The sequence below is a fragment of the Hypanus sabinus genome, chromosome 16 (assembly GCF_030144855.1).
Source record: "Hypanus sabinus isolate sHypSab1 chromosome 16, sHypSab1.hap1, whole genome shotgun sequence".
NCBI classification, from domain to species: Eukaryota; Metazoa; Chordata; class Chondrichthyes; order Myliobatiformes; family Dasyatidae; genus Hypanus; species Hypanus sabinus.
The window spans coordinates 72,677,643-72,698,709 of record NC_082721.1 but is presented as its reverse complement, the minus strand read 5'-3'; the positions used below and the strand labels follow the sequence as shown (position 1 = coordinate 72,698,709).

At 43.4% G+C, this 21,067-nt stretch overlaps 1 protein-coding gene across 9 annotated transcripts in view; it reads left to right on the top strand.

The window, feature by feature from the left end:
• Positions 1-21,067, top strand: part of lmx1al (LIM homeobox transcription factor 1, alpha-like) — a 114,418-nt gene that overhangs the window by 43,571 nt on the left and 49,780 nt on the right. For 4 of the 9 annotated variants that reach the window (XM_059992113.1, XM_059992111.1, XM_059992112.1 and 1 more), the window contains exon 4: positions 20,092-20,394. The exons of 3 other annotated variants lie outside the window; for them this stretch is intronic. The gene's annotated coding sequence lies outside the window, so the exon portion shown is untranslated. Of the gene's footprint in view, positions 1-13,337; positions 20,395-21,067 lie in introns of those variants that run through there. 2 more of the 9 variants (XM_059992115.1, XM_059992114.1) reach the window with 2 other exon arrangements.

Here is a 21,067-nt window from a genome sequence, read left to right as displayed (position 1 = left end):
AGGTAGTTTAAATGGTCTGGCATGGATTGAAGATCCTTTTGTCTGCTGTAGTTGTCTATGACTCTAGACTGTCATATTAACAAGGCATTTCTGTCCACTAATCAGCTATTTAATGGATTTTTAATGGATGATATACACCATTCTCTGTAAACTCTAGAGACCACTATGAGTGAAAATCCCAGATCAGCAGTTTTTGAGATACCCAAACTAGCCATCTGGCACCAATGATCATTCAATGGGCAAAGTCACTTGCATCACATTTCATCCCCATTCTGATGTTTGGTCTGAATAACTGAACTTCTTGACCATTCTGTGTGATTTTATGTATTGAATTGTTGCCACATGATTGGCTGATTAGATACTTGCATTAACAAGCAGGCAAACAGGCGTATTCAGTGAGACTGATTCTAACAGGTCATAATCAGATCAAACCAATAGAAATAAATGAAATGTGAGCAAACAATCTCAACCAAGCACAATGTGTATCAAACCAAAATCCACCAAACTTACCAAACCAACATGAGCCAATCTGCACTCACTAAAGCCAGCTAACCCAAATCACCAAACCAACGTGAGCCAATCTACACTCACTAAAACCACCTAACCCAATCTCAACAAACCAACATCAGCCAATCTACACTCACTAAAACCAGCTAACCCAAATCACCAAACCAATGTGAACCAATCTACATTCACTACAACCAGCTAAACCAATCTCACCAAAACAACATGAGCCAATCTACACTCACTAAAACCAGAACCAACTAACCCAAACTCACCAAACCAAAGTGAGCCAATCTACACTCACTAAAACCAGCTAACCCAAACTCACCAAACCAGCTTGAACCAATCTACACTCACTAAATCCAGCTAACCCAAACTCACCAAACCAACGTGAACCAATCTACACTCACTAAAACCAGAACCAGCTAACCCAAACGCACCAAACCAACATGAGCCAATCTACACTTACTAAAACCAGCTAAACCAATCTCAACAAACCAACATGACCCAATCTACACTCACTAAAACCAGCTAACCCAAACTCACCAAACCAACGTGAGCCAATCTACACTCACTAAAACCAGCTAACCCAAACTCACCAAACCAACGTCAACCAATCTACACTCACTAAAACCAGCTAACCCAATCTCAACAAACCAACATGAGCCAATCTACACTCACTAAAACCAGCTAACCCAAACTCACCAAACCAACGTGAACCAATCTACACTCACTAAAGCCAGCTAACCCAAATTCACCAAACCAACGTGAGCCAATCTACACTCACTAAAGCCAGCATACCCAAACTCTGCAAACCAACGTGAGCCAATCTACACTCACTAAAGCCAGCTAACCCAATCTCACCAAACCAACGTGAGCCAATCTACACTCACTAAAACCAGAACCCACTAACCCAAACGCACCAAACCAACATGAGCCAATCTACACTCACTAAAACCAGCTAAACCAATCTCACTAAACCAACATGAGCCAATCTACACTCACTAAAACCAGCTAACCGAAACGCACCAATCCAATGTGAACCAATCTACACTGACTAAAACCAGCTAACCCAAACTCACCAAACCAACGTGAGCCAATCTACTCTCACTAAAACCAGCTAACCCAAACTCACCAAACCAACATGAGCCAATCTACACTCACTAAAACCAGCTAACCCAAACTCACCAAACCAACGTGAACCAATCTATACTCACTAAAGCCAGCTAACCCAAACTCACCAAACTAACATGAGCCAATCTACACTCACTAAAACCAGCTAACCCAAACTCACCAAACCAAAGTGAGCCAATCTACACTCACAAAAACCAGCTAATCCAAACTCACCAAACCAGCATGAACCAATCTACACTCACTAAAACCAGCTAACCCAAACGCACCAAACCAACGTGAGCCAAACTACACTCACTAAAGCCAGCTAACCCAAACCCACCAAACCAACGTGAACCAATCTACACTCACTAAAACCAGCTAACCCAAACGCACCAAACCAACGTGAGCCAATCTACACTCATTCAAACCAGCTAACCCAAACGCACCAAACCAACATGAACCAATCTACACTCACTAAAACCAGCTAATCCAAACTCACCAAACCAACCTGAACCAATCTACACTAACTAAAACCAGATAACCCAAACGCACCAAACCAACGTGAGCCAACCTACACTCACTAAAACCAGCTAATCCAAACTCACCAAACCAACCTGAACCAATCTACACTCACTAAAACCAGCTAACCCAAACTCACCAAACCAACGTGAACCAATCTACACTCACTAGAACCAGCTAACCCAAACGCACCAAACCAACGTGAGCCAATCTACACTCACTGAAACCAGCTAACCCAAACTCACCAAACCAACGTGAACCAATCTACACTCACTAAAACCAGCTAACCCAAACTCACCAAACCAACGTGAGCCAATCTACACTCACTAAAACCAGCTAACCCAAACTCACCAAACCAACGTCAACCAATCTACACTCACTAAAACCAGCTAACCCAAACTCACCAAACCAACGTGAGCCAATCTACACTGACAGAAACCAGCTAACCCAAACTCACCAAACCAACGTGAACCAATCTACACTCACTAAAACCAACTAACCCAATCTCACCAAACCAACATGAGCTAATCTACACTCACTAAAACCAGCTAACCCCAACGCACCAAAGCAACATGTACCAATCTACACTCACTAAAACCAGCTAACCCAAATCACCAAACCATCGTGAGCCAATCTACACTCACTAAAACCAGCTAACCCAAACTCACCAAACCAATGTGAGCCAATCTACACTCATTAAAACCAGCTTACCCAAACGCACCAAACCAACATGAACCAATCTACACTCACTAAAACCAGCTAACCCAAATCACCAAACCAACGTGAGCTAACCTACACTCACTAAAACCAGCTAATCCAAACGCACCAAACCAACCTGAACCAATCTACACTCACTAAAACCAGATAACCCAAACGCACCAAACCAACGTGAGCCAACCTACACTCACTAAAACCAGCTAATCCAAACTCACCAAACCAACCTGAACCAATCTACACTAACTAAAACCAGATAACCCAAACGCACCAAACCAACGTGAGCCAACCTACACTCACTAAAACCAGCTAATCCAAACTCACCAAACCAACCTGAACCAATCTACACTCACTAAAACCAGCTAACCCAAACTCACCAAACCAATGTGAGCCAATCTACACTCATTAAAACCAGCTTACCCAAACGCACCAAACCAACATGAACCAATCTACACTCACTAAAACCAGCTAACCCAAATCACCAAACCAACGTGAGCTAACCTACACTCACTAAAACCAGCTAATCCAAACGCACCAAACCAACCTGAACCAATCTACACTCACTAAAACCAGATAACCCAAACGCACCAAACCAACGTGAGCCAACCTACACTCACTAAAACCAGCTAATCCAAACTCACCAAACCAACCTGAACCAATCTACACTAACTAAAACCAGATAACCCAAACGCACCAAACCAACGTGAGCCAACCTACACTCACTAAAACCAGCTAATCCAAACTCACCAAACCAACCTGAACCAATCTACACTCACTAAAACCAGCTAACCCAAACTCACCAAACCAACGTGAACCAATCTACACTCACTAGAACCAGCTAACCCAAACGCACCAAACCAACGTGAGCCAATCTACACTCACTGAAACCAGCTAACCCAAACTCACCAAACCAACGTGAACCAATCTACACTCACTAAAACCAGCTAACCCAAACTCACCAAACCAACGTGAGCCAATCTACACTCACTAAAACCAGCTAACCCAAACGCACCAAAGCAACATGTACCAATCTACACTCACTAAAACCAGCTAACCCAAATCACCAAACCATCGTGAGCCAATCTACACTCACTAAAACCAGCTAACCCAAACTCACCAAACCAATGTGAGCCAATCTACACTCATTAAAACCAGCTTACCCAAACGCACCAAACCAACATGAACCAATCTACACTCACTAAAACCAGCTAACCCAAACTCACCAAACCAACGTGAACCAATCTACACTCACTAAAACCAGCTAACCCAAATCACCAAACCAACGTGAGCCTATCTACACTCACTAAAACCAGCTAACCCAAACGCACCAAACCAACGTGAACCAATCTACACTCACTAAAGCCAGCTAACCCAAACTCACCAAACCAACATGAGCCAATCTACACTCACTAAAACCAGCTAACCCAAACTCACCAAACGAACGTGAACCAATCTACTCTCACTAAAGCCAGCTAACCCAAACTCACCAAACCAACATAAGCCAATCTACACTCACTAAAGCCAGCATACCCAAACTCTGCAAACCAACGTGAGCCAATCTACACTCACTAAAGCCAGCTAACCCAATCTCACCAAACCAACGTGAGCCAATCTACACTCACTAAAACCAGAACCCACTAACCCAAACGCACCAAACCAACATGAGCCAATCTACACTCACTAAAACCAGCTAAACCAATCTCACTAAACCAACATGAGCCAATCTACACTCACTAAAACCAGCTAACCGAAAAGCACCAATCCAATGTGAACCAATCTACACTGACTAAAACCAGCTAACCCAAACTCACCAAACCAACGTGAGCCAATCTACTCTCACTAAAACCAGCTAACCCAAACTCACCAAACCAACATGAGCCAATCTACACTCACTAAAACCAGCTAACCCAAACTCACCAAACCAACGTGAACCAATCTATACTCACTAAAGCCAGCTAACCCAAACTCACCAAACTAACATGAGCCAATCTACACTCACTAAAACCAGCTAACCCAAACTCACCAAACCAAAGTGAGCCAATCTACACTCACAAAAACCAGCTAATCCAAACTCACCAAACCAGCATGAACCAATCTACACTCACTAAAACCAGCTAACCCAAACGCACCAAACCAACGTGAGCCAAACTACACTCACTAAAGCCAGCTAACCCAAACCCACCAAACCAACGTGAACCAATCTACACTCACTAAAACCAGCTAACCCAAACGCACCAAACCAACGTGAGCCAATCTACACTCATTCAAACCAGCTAACCCAAACGCACCAAACCAACATGAACCAATCTACACTCACTAAAACCAGCTAACCCAAATCACCAAACCAACGTGAGCTAACCTACACTCACTAAAACCAGCTAATCCAAACGCACCAAACCAACCTGAACCAATCTACACTCACTAAAACCAGATAACCCAAACGCACCAAACCAACGTGAGCCAACCTACACTCACTAAAACCAGCTAATCCAAACTCACCAAACCAACCTGAACCAATCTACACTCACTAAAACCAGCTAACCCAAACTCACCAAACCAACGTGAACCAATCTACACTCACTAGAACCAGCTAACCCAAACGCACCAAACCAACGTGAGCCAATCTACACTCACTGAAACCAGCTAACCCAAACTCACCAAACCAACGTGAACCAATCTACACTCACTAAAACCAGCTAACCCAAACTCACCAAACCAACGTGAGCCAATCTACACTCACTAAAACCAGCTAACCCAAACTCACCAAACCAACGTGAACCAATCTACACTCACTAAAACCAGCTAACCCAAATCACCAAACCAACGTGAGCCTATCTACACTCACTAAAACCAGCTAACCCAAACGCACCAAACCAACGTGAACCAATCTACACTCACTAAAACCAGCTAACCCAAACTCACCAAACGAACGTGAGCCAATCTACACTCACTAAAACCTGCTAACCCAAACTCACCAAACCAACGTGAACCAATCTACTCTCACTAAAGCCAGCTAACCCAAACTCACCAAACCAACATAAGCCAATCTACACTCACTAAAGCCAGCTAACCCAAACTCACCAAACCAACATGAGCCAATCTACACTCACTAAAACCAGCTAACCCAAACTCACCAAACCAAGGCAAATGGCATCAAAGCAGAAGGAACCTGAGCTGCAATGAAATGAGCAGTGATGCAAACAGTGCCTTTACTTCTACTTAACATCGTGCTTCAGAATCAGGACAGTTAAAATGTTCATTTGTTTGACGTAGAAGCATAGAAACCTCGAAAACCTACAGCACAATACAGGCCCTTCAGCCCACAAAGCTGTGCCTAACATGTCCTTACCTTAGAAATTACCTAGTGTTACCCATAGCCCTCTATTATTCTGAGCACCATGTACCTATCCAGGAGTCTCTTAAAAAACCCTAACAAATCCGCCTCCACCACCAGCCTGTTCCATGCACTCACCACTCTCTGCGTAAAAAAAACTTTCCCCGATATCTCCTCTGTACCTACTTCCAAGCACCTTAAAACTGTGCCCTCTTGTGCTAGCCATTTCAGCCCTGGGAGAAAGCCTCTGACTATTCACACCATCAATCCCTCTCATCATCTTATACACCTCTATCAGTTCACCTCTCATCCTCCAACACTCCAAGGAGAAAAGGCTGAGTTCAGTCGAACAATTCTCATAAGGTGTAAACACAAAATACTCTGCAGATGCTGGGGTCAAAACAGCACACACAACACGCTGGAGGAACTCAGCCGGTCAGGCAGCATCCATGGAAACAAACAGTCAACGTTTCAGGCGGAGACCCTTCGTCAGGACTGAAGAGGGTGGGGGCAGGGGCCCTAATAAGAAGGTGAGGGGAGGGTGGGAAGGAGAAGGCTGGTAGGTGCCAAGTGAAATGCCAGTAAGGGGAAAGATCAAGGAGTGGGGGAGGGGATAGACAGGAAAGGTGATTCCCAATCCAGGCAACATCCTTGTAAATCTCCTCTGCACCCTTTCTATGGTTTCCACATCCTTCCTGTAGTGAGGCGACCAGAACTGAGCACAGTACTCTAAGTGAGTTCTGACCAGGGTTCTATATAGCTGTAACATTACCTCTCAGCAACTAAACTCAATTCTATGATTGATAAAGGCCAATGCACCGTATGCTTTCTTAACCACAGAGTCAACGTATGTAGTAACCTTGAGTGTCCCATGGACTCAGACCCCAGGATCTCTCTGATCCTCCACACTGCCAAGAGTCTTACCATTAATGCTATATTCTGTCATCATATTTGACCTACCAAAATGAACCACCTCACACTTATTTGGGTTGAACTCCATCTGCCACTTCTCAGCCCAGTTTTGCATCCTATCAATGTCCTGCTGTAACATCTGACAGCCCTCCATACTATCCACAGCACCTCCAACCTTTGTGTCATTAGCAAATTTACTAACCCATCCCTCCACTTCTTCATCCAGTTCATTTATAAAAATCATGAAGAATAGGGGTCCCAGAACAGATCCTTGAGGCACACCGCTGGTCACCAACCTCAATGCAGAATATGACCTGTCTATAACCACTCTTTGCCTTCTGTGGGCAAGCCAGTTCTGGATCCACAAAGCAATGTCCCTTTGGATCCCATGTCTCCTTACTTTCTCAATAAGCTTTGCATGGGGTACCTTTGTCAAGTGCCTTGCTGAAATCCATATACACTACATCTACTACTCTTCCTTCATCAATGTGCTTAGTCACATCCTTAATAAATTCAATCAGGGTCATAAGGTACAACCTGCCTTTAACAAAGCCATGCTGACTATTCCTAATTGTATTATGCTTCTCCAAATGTTCATAAATCCAGCCTCTCAGCATCTTCTCCAACAACTTACCAACCACTGAAGTAAGACTCACTGGTCTATAATTTCCTGGGCTATCTCTACTCCCTTTCTTGAATAATGGAACAACATCCGCTACCCTCCAATCCTCCAGAACCTCTCCAGTCCCCATTGATAATGCAAAGATCATCGTCAGAGGCTCAGCAATCTCCTCCCTTGCCCAGGGTACATCTCATCTGATCATGGTGACTGATCCAACTTGATGCTTTCCAAAAACTCCAGCACATCCTCTTTCTTAAGAGATTTTGGAGATCATTTTAGACCATGAGACCATAAGATATAGGAGCAGAATTAGGCTATTTGGCCCATCAAGGCTGCTCCGCCATTTCATCATGGCAGATCCATTTCCCTCTTGGCCCCAATCTTCTGTCTTCTCCCCGTATCCCTGCATGCCCTGACTAATCAAAATCTATCAAGCTCTGCCTTAACTATGCCCAATGACACACAGCTGCCTGTGGCAACGAATTCCACAAGTTCACCACTCTCGGGCTAAAGAAATTCCTCTTTATCTCCATTCTTGGCTCCAGGAGCGGCCAAGTTTCAACTAGTTTGCCAGTTCTATTGCATGAGGAAGCTAAAAGGACAACTTCTCACAGAAGTTGCAGCCCCACCTTTGGGAATTCTAAGCAGGCCACAGGGCTGAAGGCAGCCAACTGATTTTTCACTCTCGTTTGACATCTAGGATTGGAGCTGGAAGAACTTGGAGAGAAATAAACTAGAATGTAGTGTCCAAACAAAACCAAGAATGGATTTTCAGTTTGTTAGATTGTGGGAGAGGATTAAGGGAGGTGTGGAGCTTCAGTGAAAGAGTACAGGAGTCTGACAACAGAGACATCAGAGTGAGACAGTGAGTGACCTCAAACTCAGGGATGTACAGCATGTAGGTTTGAAAGTAAATGTTCTGCCATGTTAGTGTCCAGTCTGTGCAGGCCATTGAGCAACAAAAACAGCGACTACAGATGCTGAACAGGCAATCATTCAGTTTGCCTGGGTACCAACGGTAGCACTGCAGTTAGCACAACGCTACTACAGCTTAGGGTGTTCCAGAGTTTGTTCAATTCAGGCGCCATTCTGTAAGAAGCCTCTGTACATCCTCCCTGTGGGCTGTGTGGGCTTTCCTCCTGGGTGCTCCAGTTTCCTCCTCCCACGGTCCAAAGACATGCCAATTAGGTTAATTGGTCATTGTAAATTGTCCCACGTTTAGGACAATCGATCTGTCGGGCGTTGCAAAACGTTGTACTCCTCCCTGTATCGCTAAATAAATCCTGAAAAATAAGATGAAATAAATGTCAGGATACGCTGCCACAAGAAAGGATCAGGGAGCAACTTCATTTGCCGTTGCAGTTACACATTAGGATTTCGCTGCGCTGTGTTGGTGTGCAACAAAAAACACAAGCAGCAGGAAATGACAAAATTCAACAATTATCCAGAATAAAACATTTAAAAAACTTAGTTCATATAGGAAATAAAATATACATGAATGCATGAGTGTATTTACAATGTAAGGAACAATATAAAAAGTGCTCTAAAGTGTTTACAGTGCAGTGACTAAGGTAATAGACAGAGAGGGTGGGGGCAAACCAGAATCGTTGATCAGATAACTGTCTGCGAGGGAGACGCTTTTAAGATGGTGTGAAGTTCTTTTGTCTGTGGCAGCAGTGAAGTGCAAGACAAAAATTATCACAAGTTACAGGGAAAATAAATAGTACAAAAGGTGAAGAATGAAGTTATGTTTATGGACTTTTCAGAAATCTGATAGCAGAGGGGAACAGGCTGTTCCTAAAACAATGAGTGTAGGTTTCCAAGCTTCTCTACCTCCTCCCTGATGGTAGTAATGAGAAAAGTGGATCTGAGGATTCAATATAATTGTACAAAAAGATCAAAGTTTCTCACTAAGATGGTGATGGGACAGTGAAACATACTGCCTAAGGGGATGATGGAGGCCGGTACTCTCACAATATTTAAGAAATATCTAGATGAGCTCTTGAATCATTGTTGTGTGGAAGATTATGGACCAAGTGCTGGAAAGAGTGATTAGTATAGATTGGTAGTTGATGGTTAGCATGGATGTGATGGGCCAAAGGGCCAGTTTCTGTGTGCAATCAGTCCATGAAGCTGGGATAAAATGCAAGATGAGGCTGCAACTTCGAGTAAACGCTGGTCTCTTTGCCCAGAACTTTCACCAATGGGACCAACAGAATGTCCTGGAATCCTGAGTGAGCTTACACAAGGGAGGCTGCCTCACGGAGTCCAAAGGGACAAACTCACACAAGTTCTCCAGCGACTGAATTTTAGCTGCTGACCCCCGAATCTGCATCAGCCTAGCCTGATATTAATGAGGAAAGTGGGTGGAGAGGAGAGTGCAAACCACCCTGTATTTTTATTGGGGCGATCTTAAAATATTCAATTGTTTTCTAATTTCTGTCTCATTATCCAGTTTTATTTGATGTGGACGTCCGTGGCCAGGTCAGCATTTATTGCCCATCCCCAAGAGCCATGGAGAAACTGATACTGTATCTTCAACTGCTGCAGTCTCTTTGCCTTCCTTGAAAATTTACTAATAGTTCATGGAGTGGGAGACCTCTCAAGTCGTGGCACCACAGGCCTCGACTCAGTCTCTCAGTCTCTGATACTTCATCGGCCGAGGCGAGAGACGGGCTGATTCAGCTCGCTGATCCGCTACACTTACTCGGCTCTGCGCTGAACGAGGCATCCGTGGGCAAACGCTCTGCGAGTTTTCGTTCAGAACTCTACTTGCTTGCGTTTATTGTTTGCATGATTTTTTTTCTCTCTTTCTCTGCACATTGGGTGTTTGGCTTTTATTTAATATTTATTTACTTTATTTAATGTTTTTGGAGGGTTCTTTGTTTCGTGGTTACCTGTAAGGAGATGAATCTCAAAGTTGTAAAATGTATATATACACTGATAATAAATGTACTTTGAACTTTGCTGTATCCTGCTATGGCCCCAAACTTTTGTTCCAATGTCCGTGCCTCATTTGCCTTATTCCATGCCATCTGCCCCTCCCACTTAGCCACCTATCACTCCAATACATAGTCATCTTTTCTGCTGCTTTATGTATATTTACTGCATAAAATAATGTTCTATATTATTTATAACAAGTTCTCCCTTTCTGTAAAATGTTAAAAACATGCTAACCAGTTGTTACTGTGTAAGCACACACAACAAGGTGGAGGAGCACAGCAGGTCAGGCAATGTCTACGGACGGAAATATTTAGGGCCGAGACCGGCTGGAAGCATTGAGTGTTTATTTCCTTCAATAGAGGTTGCCTGACCTGCCGAGTTCCTCCAGCATTTTGTGTGTTGTTGCTCCAGACTTCCAGCACCTGCAGAATCTCTGTTGTTACTGTGTAAATGTTATTGATATCTGGCTGCCAGTTATATTGGACGGATGCTGGTGGGGTAACAGTGACCATGCATACCCACCACAACGTTCAACTGGGTCATGGACATTGGTGGAATGGACCATCTGCTCAGCTGATAGACAACAGGAAGTACCAACCTCATAAACCCCAGCTCTACACCAGCAACTGGCCCACTCATTCAGAGTACCAACCTTCACTCAGAATGTAGGCTCTTGGTGCCTTTATTTTACACTAATATCTGCAGTATGTCCTTAATCATAATAGTTTCATGCAGTGTATTGATGCTTCACATTTTATATATATTTTAAAAATTACTTTTATTACTTTAATCTATTTACTGCTTTTAAATGCAGCGGGATTCAAGAGCAGTGAAGTTACTTTTATTAGCAATGAGCTGTCAGCAGCCGTCAGGGCTGAGCTGTGGGCTTCTGAGGCCTGGTTGTCACTCTGTCCTCCAAAGATCTATCAGAGTGAGGGCTTAGGTCAACCCCTCCTGAAGGTTTTTCCATTGGTATGTAATGTTCTGGAGTGGATAGCTGAGTGCAGGCGTTGAAATATTTATATTTTAGGTAATCTGTTCTGGTTCCCACTCTGTTATGTTAATTCTAACATATAATATCTCTAACCCACACTCTCTTTATTACTTATTGCCGATAACCCACTGTCTCTATTATTTAATTTAGTTGTAAGTAACTGCTGCCCTATGCTATTTGTTGTTCTATGTTCTAAATTCACCTGGGGAAGGGTGTCAGCCTAAAATGTCGACTGTTAATTAATTTCCATGGACGCTGACTGACCTGCTGAGTTTCTCTTGCATCTAGTATGTGTTGCTATATGTATTTAACCTTTGTAAATACATATATTTTTAAGTTAAATTAAATAAGTGGTGCAAAGAGAGAGGGAAAAAAAGCAATGAGGTGGTATTGATGGGTTCAATGGCCATTCAGAAATCTGATGGCAGAGCGGAAGAAACTGTTCCTGAATCATTGAATGTGTATGTTCATACTCCTGTGCTTCCTCTGTGATAGTAGGAATGAGAAGAGGGCACATCCTGGATGATGAGGATCCTAAATGATGGATGCTACCTTTATGACGGATCGCTCCTTAAAAATGTTCTGGATGCTGGGGGGAAGGGAGAGGGTCTAGTGCCTGTGATAAACTGACTGAGTTTATAACATTCTGCAGCGTAGTTCAAACTTTGCAGTGATCCCCCCCCCCCCCCCAGTACTAGATGGTGATGGAGCCAGTCAGAATGCTGTCCTTGGTACACCCATAGAAATTTGCGAGTTTCTTTGGTGACTAAATCCCCTCAAACTCCAAATGAAACCTAGCCTCAGCTGTGCCTACTCCGTAACTGTATCAATATGATGGACCCAGGATAGGTGTTGACATGCAGGTGCTTGAAATTGCTCGCTCTTTCTACTTCTGATCCCTCGATGAGGACAACAGTGTGTAATATTTGTTTGTTGAGATACAGTATGGAACAGGCCCCCCCTGGTCTTTCAATCCAGGCCACCCAGCATCCCCTGATTTAAACCTAGCCTAATCACAGGACAATTTACAACGACCAATTATCCTAGCAACCGGTATGGGAAACCGGAGCACCCAGAGGAAACCCACGCGGTCCTGCGGAGAACGTACAAACTCAATACAGGCAGTGGCAGGAATTTAACCCAGGCTGCAGGTACTACAAAGCATTGTGCTAACCACCACATTACCATGCTGCCCCAATATATCTGTGTACGTATACACATATATACACACACAGTAATTGTTAAAGGCAATTGTGATCCTATACTAATTGTATAACTAGCAAACATTTATATTATTAATAACCAGCTATTGTTTTAAACTATAAACTTAACTTTGTTATTTATATTTTAACACCTGTCATTATGTTGCATTGTGCATGTTATTTAGAATAATATCAGCATTATTTTTGTTTATAACATTCTGTCAATGTGTATTATTTCTATGATTTAGAACCTGCTATCACTCCTTTATTTATCTGATATTGAGTCAGCAATCATTTTACATTATGTATCACAGGCTCTCGCTGTGTGACTCCACCAGTTGCTTCTCTATATTATTTATGATCAGCTGCTACCCTTATTGTGTTAATAAACAGCTGTCACTCCATATTATTTATATCATATATAACCAATTCTCATACATTTTCATATTATTTTTAACTTGTTACCATCCATGTTACTTATAAAAACAAACAGCCAACGTAATGTGGATTAATTCAATCTGCCTACCCCTGACACTGCATATTTATATATACAGCCAGGTGTTATTCTATTACCAGGTGCCATGGTAGCATAGCGGTATTACAACTCGCGGCGTTCTGGAGTTCAGAGTTCAATTCCGGCACTTTACTGTGAGCAGTCTTTGTCCATCCTCCCTGTGGAATATGTGGGTTTTCCCCGGTGTTCCGGTTTCCTCCCACAGTCCAAAGTCATACCAGATAGATTAATTGGTCACTGAATTTTGTCCCATGATTAGGTTAGGGTTGCTGGGGTAGCATGGCTGAAAGGGCCAGAAGGGCCTACTCCACCCTGTATCACTAAATAAATAAATATAGTTTGTATTATTTCTAACTAAACTATATTATTTGTAAGGGACTTATTGTATAATTTAAAGTGTTCATTTTACTATCAAAGTATGTATGGAGGATACAACTCTGAGATTTGTCTTCTCCAGATAGCCACAAAATACAGAAAGATCATGGAGGTAGTTGAAAAAAAATGCATCAATTGTGCCCCCCCACATGAAAAGAAAAAAGAAACAAAAACTCACAAACCCCAAACCTCCCCCAACCCCTCCCTCATACAAAGACAAACAGATCACCCAGATGCAACAAGGACGTCAAACCCCAAACCTCCAGCCCCTCAGTCAGCAACAAGAAAGAAAGAGCAAGAGCACGAAAACAGAACTGAAAGAGGCCAATGGGAGCTACAGTTAGTTTGAACCACAGTCCAATCCATAAATCTCAGAACTTTAATAACATCTCCGAGAGCATCGGCCCGAACCTAGCGGTCTTTCCGAGGGAAAGGCTGCTGGGCTCGAGTCGCTGGGAATAAATGGATTACTTTTAACCCATTGCAACAGTAGATTATTTATAACCAGTAGTTAATCAATATTATCTCATTAATTACAATATTTTCAGTCTTTATTTCATTGTTAGCCTCCATCATAATATATTTATTGTTACTCCCATCCTTCTGAGAGTGTTATTTATAATTAGTTGTGCTATAATCAGCAATCACTGTGTCATTTCTCCTGTTTATCAGGTGACCACTTGTATTATTTACAAACACTCTATGATCTATAATCAAATGTCCTGCTGATTTTTAAGAACCCCTTCTACTTTGTGTTTTGTTGTCATCTGCTTTCTATGTTGTTTGTAACATCAACATGCCCAGTTACTTTTATTATCTATAACAAACTTTTACCCTGGTATTTACAATGGTTATTATCAGTGATTACTCTATATTATGTATTACCTACTATTATTCTATATTCTTTACCTTACTCACAGCCGGTTACCACTGTATAGTCATATACACTCTCAGTATATCTTGTTTGCATTTTGTGACCAGTTTTCTTAATATTATTCAAAACCTGTAAAAGTTTATGTCATTTTTATTAACTGTTATATATTATTTAAAATCTGGAAGTTTTACTGTGCATTATTTGTATTACTGTTATTTATTACCTGACTTTAATCTCAATTACTTATATTATTTTTAACCCCATTTCATTGAGTGAACTATAACACCATTCACTCAGTAACACTCAGGGAAATTAGCTTAAAAATAACATAAATAATTGACATTATTTATTATGAATTGGTCAATCAATAGTAACTATGTTCTTCATAGATCAGAGCACCAATCATCCAGCACACTTGAGATTTCTAGTAGACTGACATATCTTCCATTCTATTACCATCTCAATATACATTAAATTCATTGTTGTAGATATTATCTGCTGTTTATTATTATTTTAGATAGTTAATAAATCTTCCAGTGAACCAGTTAAGTTGAAAGGGAGTGTGGAGACCAGGTCCATGGTTAATGAAGTTTACTGGGGATTAGGACACCACCTAAGGAGGGACATGGATGCTCAACGTTTTGGGTTGAGGCCCTTCATCTGGACCGTTGAAGATCTACTCAATGTTACTGGTATGCAGTGCTGGATCCTACCTCATGGTTACCTGGTTGAGGCTGCTTCACCAGCAGTGTTGGGTTTAGTACAAGACTCACATTCTGACTATTTGGAGTCTTGGTGACTCCACCTTCGTTGTTAACAGGTTTGAAATGTGACTTCTGGGAATTCCGCACACGGTCCTGACCGGGAGAGGAACAGCCTCAGTACCTGCAGCGTACTGGAACCTTGCAAACTGCTGTCTGTTATGGCGGACAGTGCCGCAGAGAACCTGCTCCAGCACTGTGACCAGGGACTGTGCGGGAGTCATGGGGTCTTCTGTCCTGATGAGTTTGAGCTCCAGGGAGGCAGGGCGTTGAGCTCTGGGATGTCCATCTAAAATCGGCACCAGGTATTGCAACCAGGATTTAATTAGGGTCTCTCATATGGTGAGGCATCAGCGTCAGCAAATGCCCCATCTAACAGACGCTGCTGTGCTCTGGAAGTCCGACGTAAACTGCTTCAGATTTGGAGCAGCATGAACCCGGTCCAGACACTCTGGTCACTTGCCTCGCTCGGTGTGTTACAGCCGGGACCAGAAGGACCCATGTCGGAGTTGGACAGAACAGTCCTGAGATGGAAGTGTGGGCTGTGATCTGGTAATAAACCCTAACTGCCCTGAGTACCAAGGACGATAAGCCTGCCGTGCACACCTATTGCCATGATCGTGTGGCTCGGTCCAGTGACCACTGTCACCCAGTGCCGTGGAGGCCTTCTCCCTTCACTATGAGGAGACATTTGGAGACGTTGACCATCTGTGGGCTGTGCAGTGGCAGCTGGAGGTGTGGTGAAAGTGGTAAACTTCACCAGGTGCTGGCACAAACTGGCACAGCGGTACCTTTTGCCTCCCTTCATCCCCACTCTGGTGGAATTGTAGTCAAACGGACTCTGAGTCTGGTGCCACCCATTAAACTGGGCCTGCTGCAACGGGGGAGAGGTTAGTCTACTGTACGGCACCCCTGACATTCCCTTCGAGTATCTAGACACATGACGTCACTGGCACCACTTTTGTCCACACTAAAACTTATATTGGTTAGTCAGTGGTTCAATTTAATATCAGAGAATGAAATCCTTACTCTTCACAGACATCCATGAAACAGAAGGAAAAAAACCCAAAGAATGAACGGCAGAAAACATTAGAACCCCACAGCCCCCTGCCCCTCCCACACACAAGTAGCAACAAAAGCATCAACTCTCCCCCCTCCCCCTCCATCCCACCCCCCTTGCTCCAGCAAAAGCATCAACCTGCCCTACCCCCCACCACCCACCATGCAAGCAATCCAGGGACCATGACCCATCAAAAACTACTATCCGTCCCAACCTCAGACAGCCTCTCTCCGTCTTCCTCGTTGTTGTTTGTCCTCACCAAGAGATAGCTTCCATGAAATGGGAACGGTTCACCTTTTCTGGAGAAACAAGGTCGCTCCACCCTGCAGCCAAGAGTCGAGCTGCAGTATGCAGGTAAATGAGTGCGTTGCACGTGTTGGAAAGCCAGTCTCCAACTTTTCATTAGCTCCTGAAATGAAGTATATGAGAAAATGGGCCTGACGCTCGTCATCCACCAGCCTGCTCCCACTGTACCATAAAGTTCTTCACACTCAAGGCCCACAGTGAGTGGGAAATACAGTATGTGATCATTTTTCCCAAGAAGATTTTTACCTTCTCCCCTCCTTGTTTTTCATTTCCCACGCCGATACTCAATAGCATACTTGTACACACATAGAAGTTACTCGGACACACTGTCAGAATTTTTTTTTTCTCCTTTTGCTGTTTTTTACTTGCAGTTTACCTGGAGTAGCTGAAACCCCCGCTGATTATTGATTGGTGCTTGTAATTTAGAACTTTGTCGGTGTATTTCTCCAAATTCACTTCCACCACCTGATGGCCACAACAATCTGCTGAACTAAGTCAGCAGGTCAAGCAGCATCTTGGGGAGAAAGAACTTTTGGGAGAAAAGCCAATATTGAACTGAAAGTGGAGAGGGCAGATGGCAGAAAACATAGAGAACTTCTCCTCTCTGTGCTGGCCATCTCAGTCCTAATGCAGCTTTCAACCTGAAACATCAACAATGTCTTTCCTTACACGGGTGCTACTCGACCCGTTGGGTTCGTCCAGCAAGCTGTTTGTTGCACCAGGTTCCAACATCTCTGCAGTCTCCTGTGTGTCCATTTGCTGTAAGATTTGATCTTTGGTGATATTCAATGACTCAAGTAGAGGACAATGTCACAGATGCATCATGTATGCTCCACAATGGTCATACATACAACATGGTGTGATAGGCTGCTCTATTTACAGCATATGGCGGCAATTACCTGATGGACACCTTTACATCTCACAAGGTATCATCTAGCTTATTCCTTCCATACAAAGGCATCAAAACAATTTAGAAATCTGAGATATCAGCAGACCATTTTGTACATACTCAACAACTCAGGTAGCTTCAATGGGAAGAGAAACAGCATTAGTGTCTCAGATGGATAACCTTTCATTGGAATCACGTATATATTCTGCAGAGAGTTATAGCCAGGTTACTAATGCTGTACAGAAAGAAAGGCTGGTGATATGTTCAAAGAATAAAATAGATATATTATTAAAGTACATACATGTTACCATATCCTACCTTGAGATTCATTTTCTTGCAGGACAAAATTCAATAGAATTTACAAAAAAAACTAAACATAAACAAAGACTGACAAACAAGCAATGTGCAAAAGAAGACAAACTGTGTAAATAAAACAAAATAATTTGAGAGCATGAGTTGTAAAGAGTCCTTGAAAGTGAATCTGTAAGTTGTAGAATCAGTTCAGAGTAGCGGTGATTGAAGTTCAGGTGCCTGATAGATGTAGGGTAATAACTGTTCCTGAGCCTAGTGGTGTGGGACCTAAGGCTCCTATATCTTTTTCCAGATGGTAGCAGTAAGAAGAGGACATGGCCTAGATGGTAGGAGTCCTTGATAGTGGGTGCTGCTTTCTTGTGGCAGTGTCCATGTAAATTTACTCAGTGGTGGGGAGGTTTGCCTGTGATAGACTGGGCAGTGTCCACTACTTCCCATTCCTTGGCATTGATGTTTCCATACCAGGCCACAATACAACCAGTTATGGTATTCTCTACTGTGTACCTATAGAAGTTTGTCAAAGTTTTTGGTGATATGCCATATCTATGCAAACTTCTAAGAAAGTAGAGGCGCTGTTTTGCCTTTTTGTTATGACACTGACATGTTGGTCCCAGGTCAGATCCCCTGATACGTAAATGCCAAGGAATTTAAAGCTACTCACCCTCTCCACCTCTTTTCCCTTAAGGAGCACTGGCTCATACACCTCTGATTTCTTCCTCTTGTAGTCAATAATCAGCTCTTTGGTGTTGCTGATGAGTGAGAGGTTGTTGTTGTGGCACCATTCAACCTGATTTTCAATCTCCTTCCTTGATGCTGATTCTTCGCCACCTCTGATCCAGCCAGCAGGGGCATTGGAGCCACACAAAATGAGTTTGCGGGCGGATGATAATGAATGTTGAGCTGTGATCAATGAAGAGCATCCAGATGTAGGGGCAACTTTACCGTTTCTTCAGCATTTTTTTTTCTGTTTTTTATGAGCCCAAGTTCCTAGCTCAACCCTGCACAGATGGAAAGCACGCAAGGGGCTGGCCAGCTTCGAACCTGGGACCAGTCGCCTGGAAGTCCGGTGCAGATGCCACTGTACCAGCGGTCGGCTATATCCTGATGTATGCATCTTCAGTACCCAGGTGTTCCAAAGCTGAGCGAAGAGCCAATGAAATGGCATCTGCTGTTGACTAGTTATGGTGGTAGGCAAATCAGAGCGGATTCAGGATACTCCTAAGGCAGCTTGACATACTTCCTGACCAAACTCTGGAAGAGCTTCATCGTGCTACTGGAAGATGGTCATTGACCATCTTGCTCCACGTGGGATGTGGAGGTGACCTGCCTGTGGGTATTGGATATAACAGAGAACATTGCTCAGGGTCATTAGTAACAGCTCTGACACTTAACAGTATCTGCAACATGTTCAACTGGATGAGAAGTCGGTCACTTTTGGGGGTTTAGATCAAGTGAGTTTGAGCGTCAGAAGGATCTGAGTTGTTGGCTTACTTGGGTTGAATAAGTTGACTGTGTACTGTTTCTGCACTGTGTAGTTAGCATACAATGTAAGCACATTCATCAGCTAGATAGCGACCTTTTGAGTTGGGGAAGAGGCTATAAAAGGTCACCTGAGCTAAATGGGGCCCATGGAGCAGCAGCTAACTGCTTGAGGAGAAAACAGGTGAGCTCCTTGTCTCCTGAGAGGTTAATGTCCCGAATCATGAAATGTCTCCCCACTGCAACCGTGTGTGCCCAGCCTTTTGTTTCACTTGCTTGGGAGTTGAGGAAAAGAGGTTCATCTGGAGGGTATTCTGTTCATCCCTGATGTGTCTGCATGAGCACGTCAATTGTAATCTTGTCTCTCTTTTATATGTATGCACACACACACACACACACACACACACACACACACACACACACACACACACACACACACACACACACACACACACACACACATATACCTCCCACACCCCGCAACATTGGTGCACATACCACTTATATACAGATCACACACAGGCACACACAGCTACAGAAAACATTTTAATATTTCCAAGTATTGTGGCCAAGTCCAGACTTGTACCTAGGGGCAAGCATCTCAATGTGAAATGTTGATGGTGTGTAACCCACTGAATATCTGAAGTATGAGTCTTTTACACAGGAGGTGGACCACAGCAAAGGACATGAGGTCTGGAGGCACAGAGAGGGTTTTGAAGACATCCATATTCAGGGAAATGGTGAGTGTGCTTTGTCCCTTGATCTTCCTTCTTCTGCCCTAGGTTGTCCCCTGACAACAGGTTTGCAGTTCTCTCACTCACGGAGACAGATTCCATGGCTCAGGCGAACACAACACCGCCGCTCGGTGTGGCCCAGGCAATGCTTCAAGAAAGGAACTATCAGGACAGCAAAGGGTTGGAGATGTTGGAGACCCCACCGTCAGAGAGGCCTCCACCACAGTGTCCAGGTAAACCTTTATCCAACACACCCTCTCCCATTGCTTTCCCTGGAGATTATGTTGGGTTTGCTAAGCACCTGATCTCCGGAAATGGGAGGCAGAACCATTACAGCATAGTATGTCGGAACAAATACTGTGATGGCCCCTCCTCCTGCAGGAACCTAAAGGAAACAGGTTCATGCAAATATGTCAATCGCACAATGGTCTCCCAATGTCTCCCGTACTGGGCTGAGGAGAGAGTCAAGGAGAAAATGGTTTGGTGGTAGAGGCAAATACACATGAATGTGAGGAAGGTGGAGCGAGATGGACATTGTGTAGGTAGGAGAGATTAGTTTTGATGTGTTTTTGATTTACTTTTTATCTGGTTTGGCATAACATTGTGGACCAAAGGCCTTGTTCCTGTGCTCTACTGTGTTCTATGTTCTAAAATAATGGCCAATATCTAAGGAGGAAAACATGGGGAATGTTACCTAGATAGGGAAAGGGGGGAAATTACAGTCGACAAAGGCAGAGACAGATCAGAGCAAGGCACAAGAAGCCTACAAGCCTGGCACTGTAGGAATTCTATGAGATGCCCTTTCTGGGATCATTAGTAACCCATGACAGAGCTTTTCAAACAATAGGTTGTGATCATCAAATGTAGACGTGCTTCTTAAGGAAATCATTTGGGTATAGTGTTGAG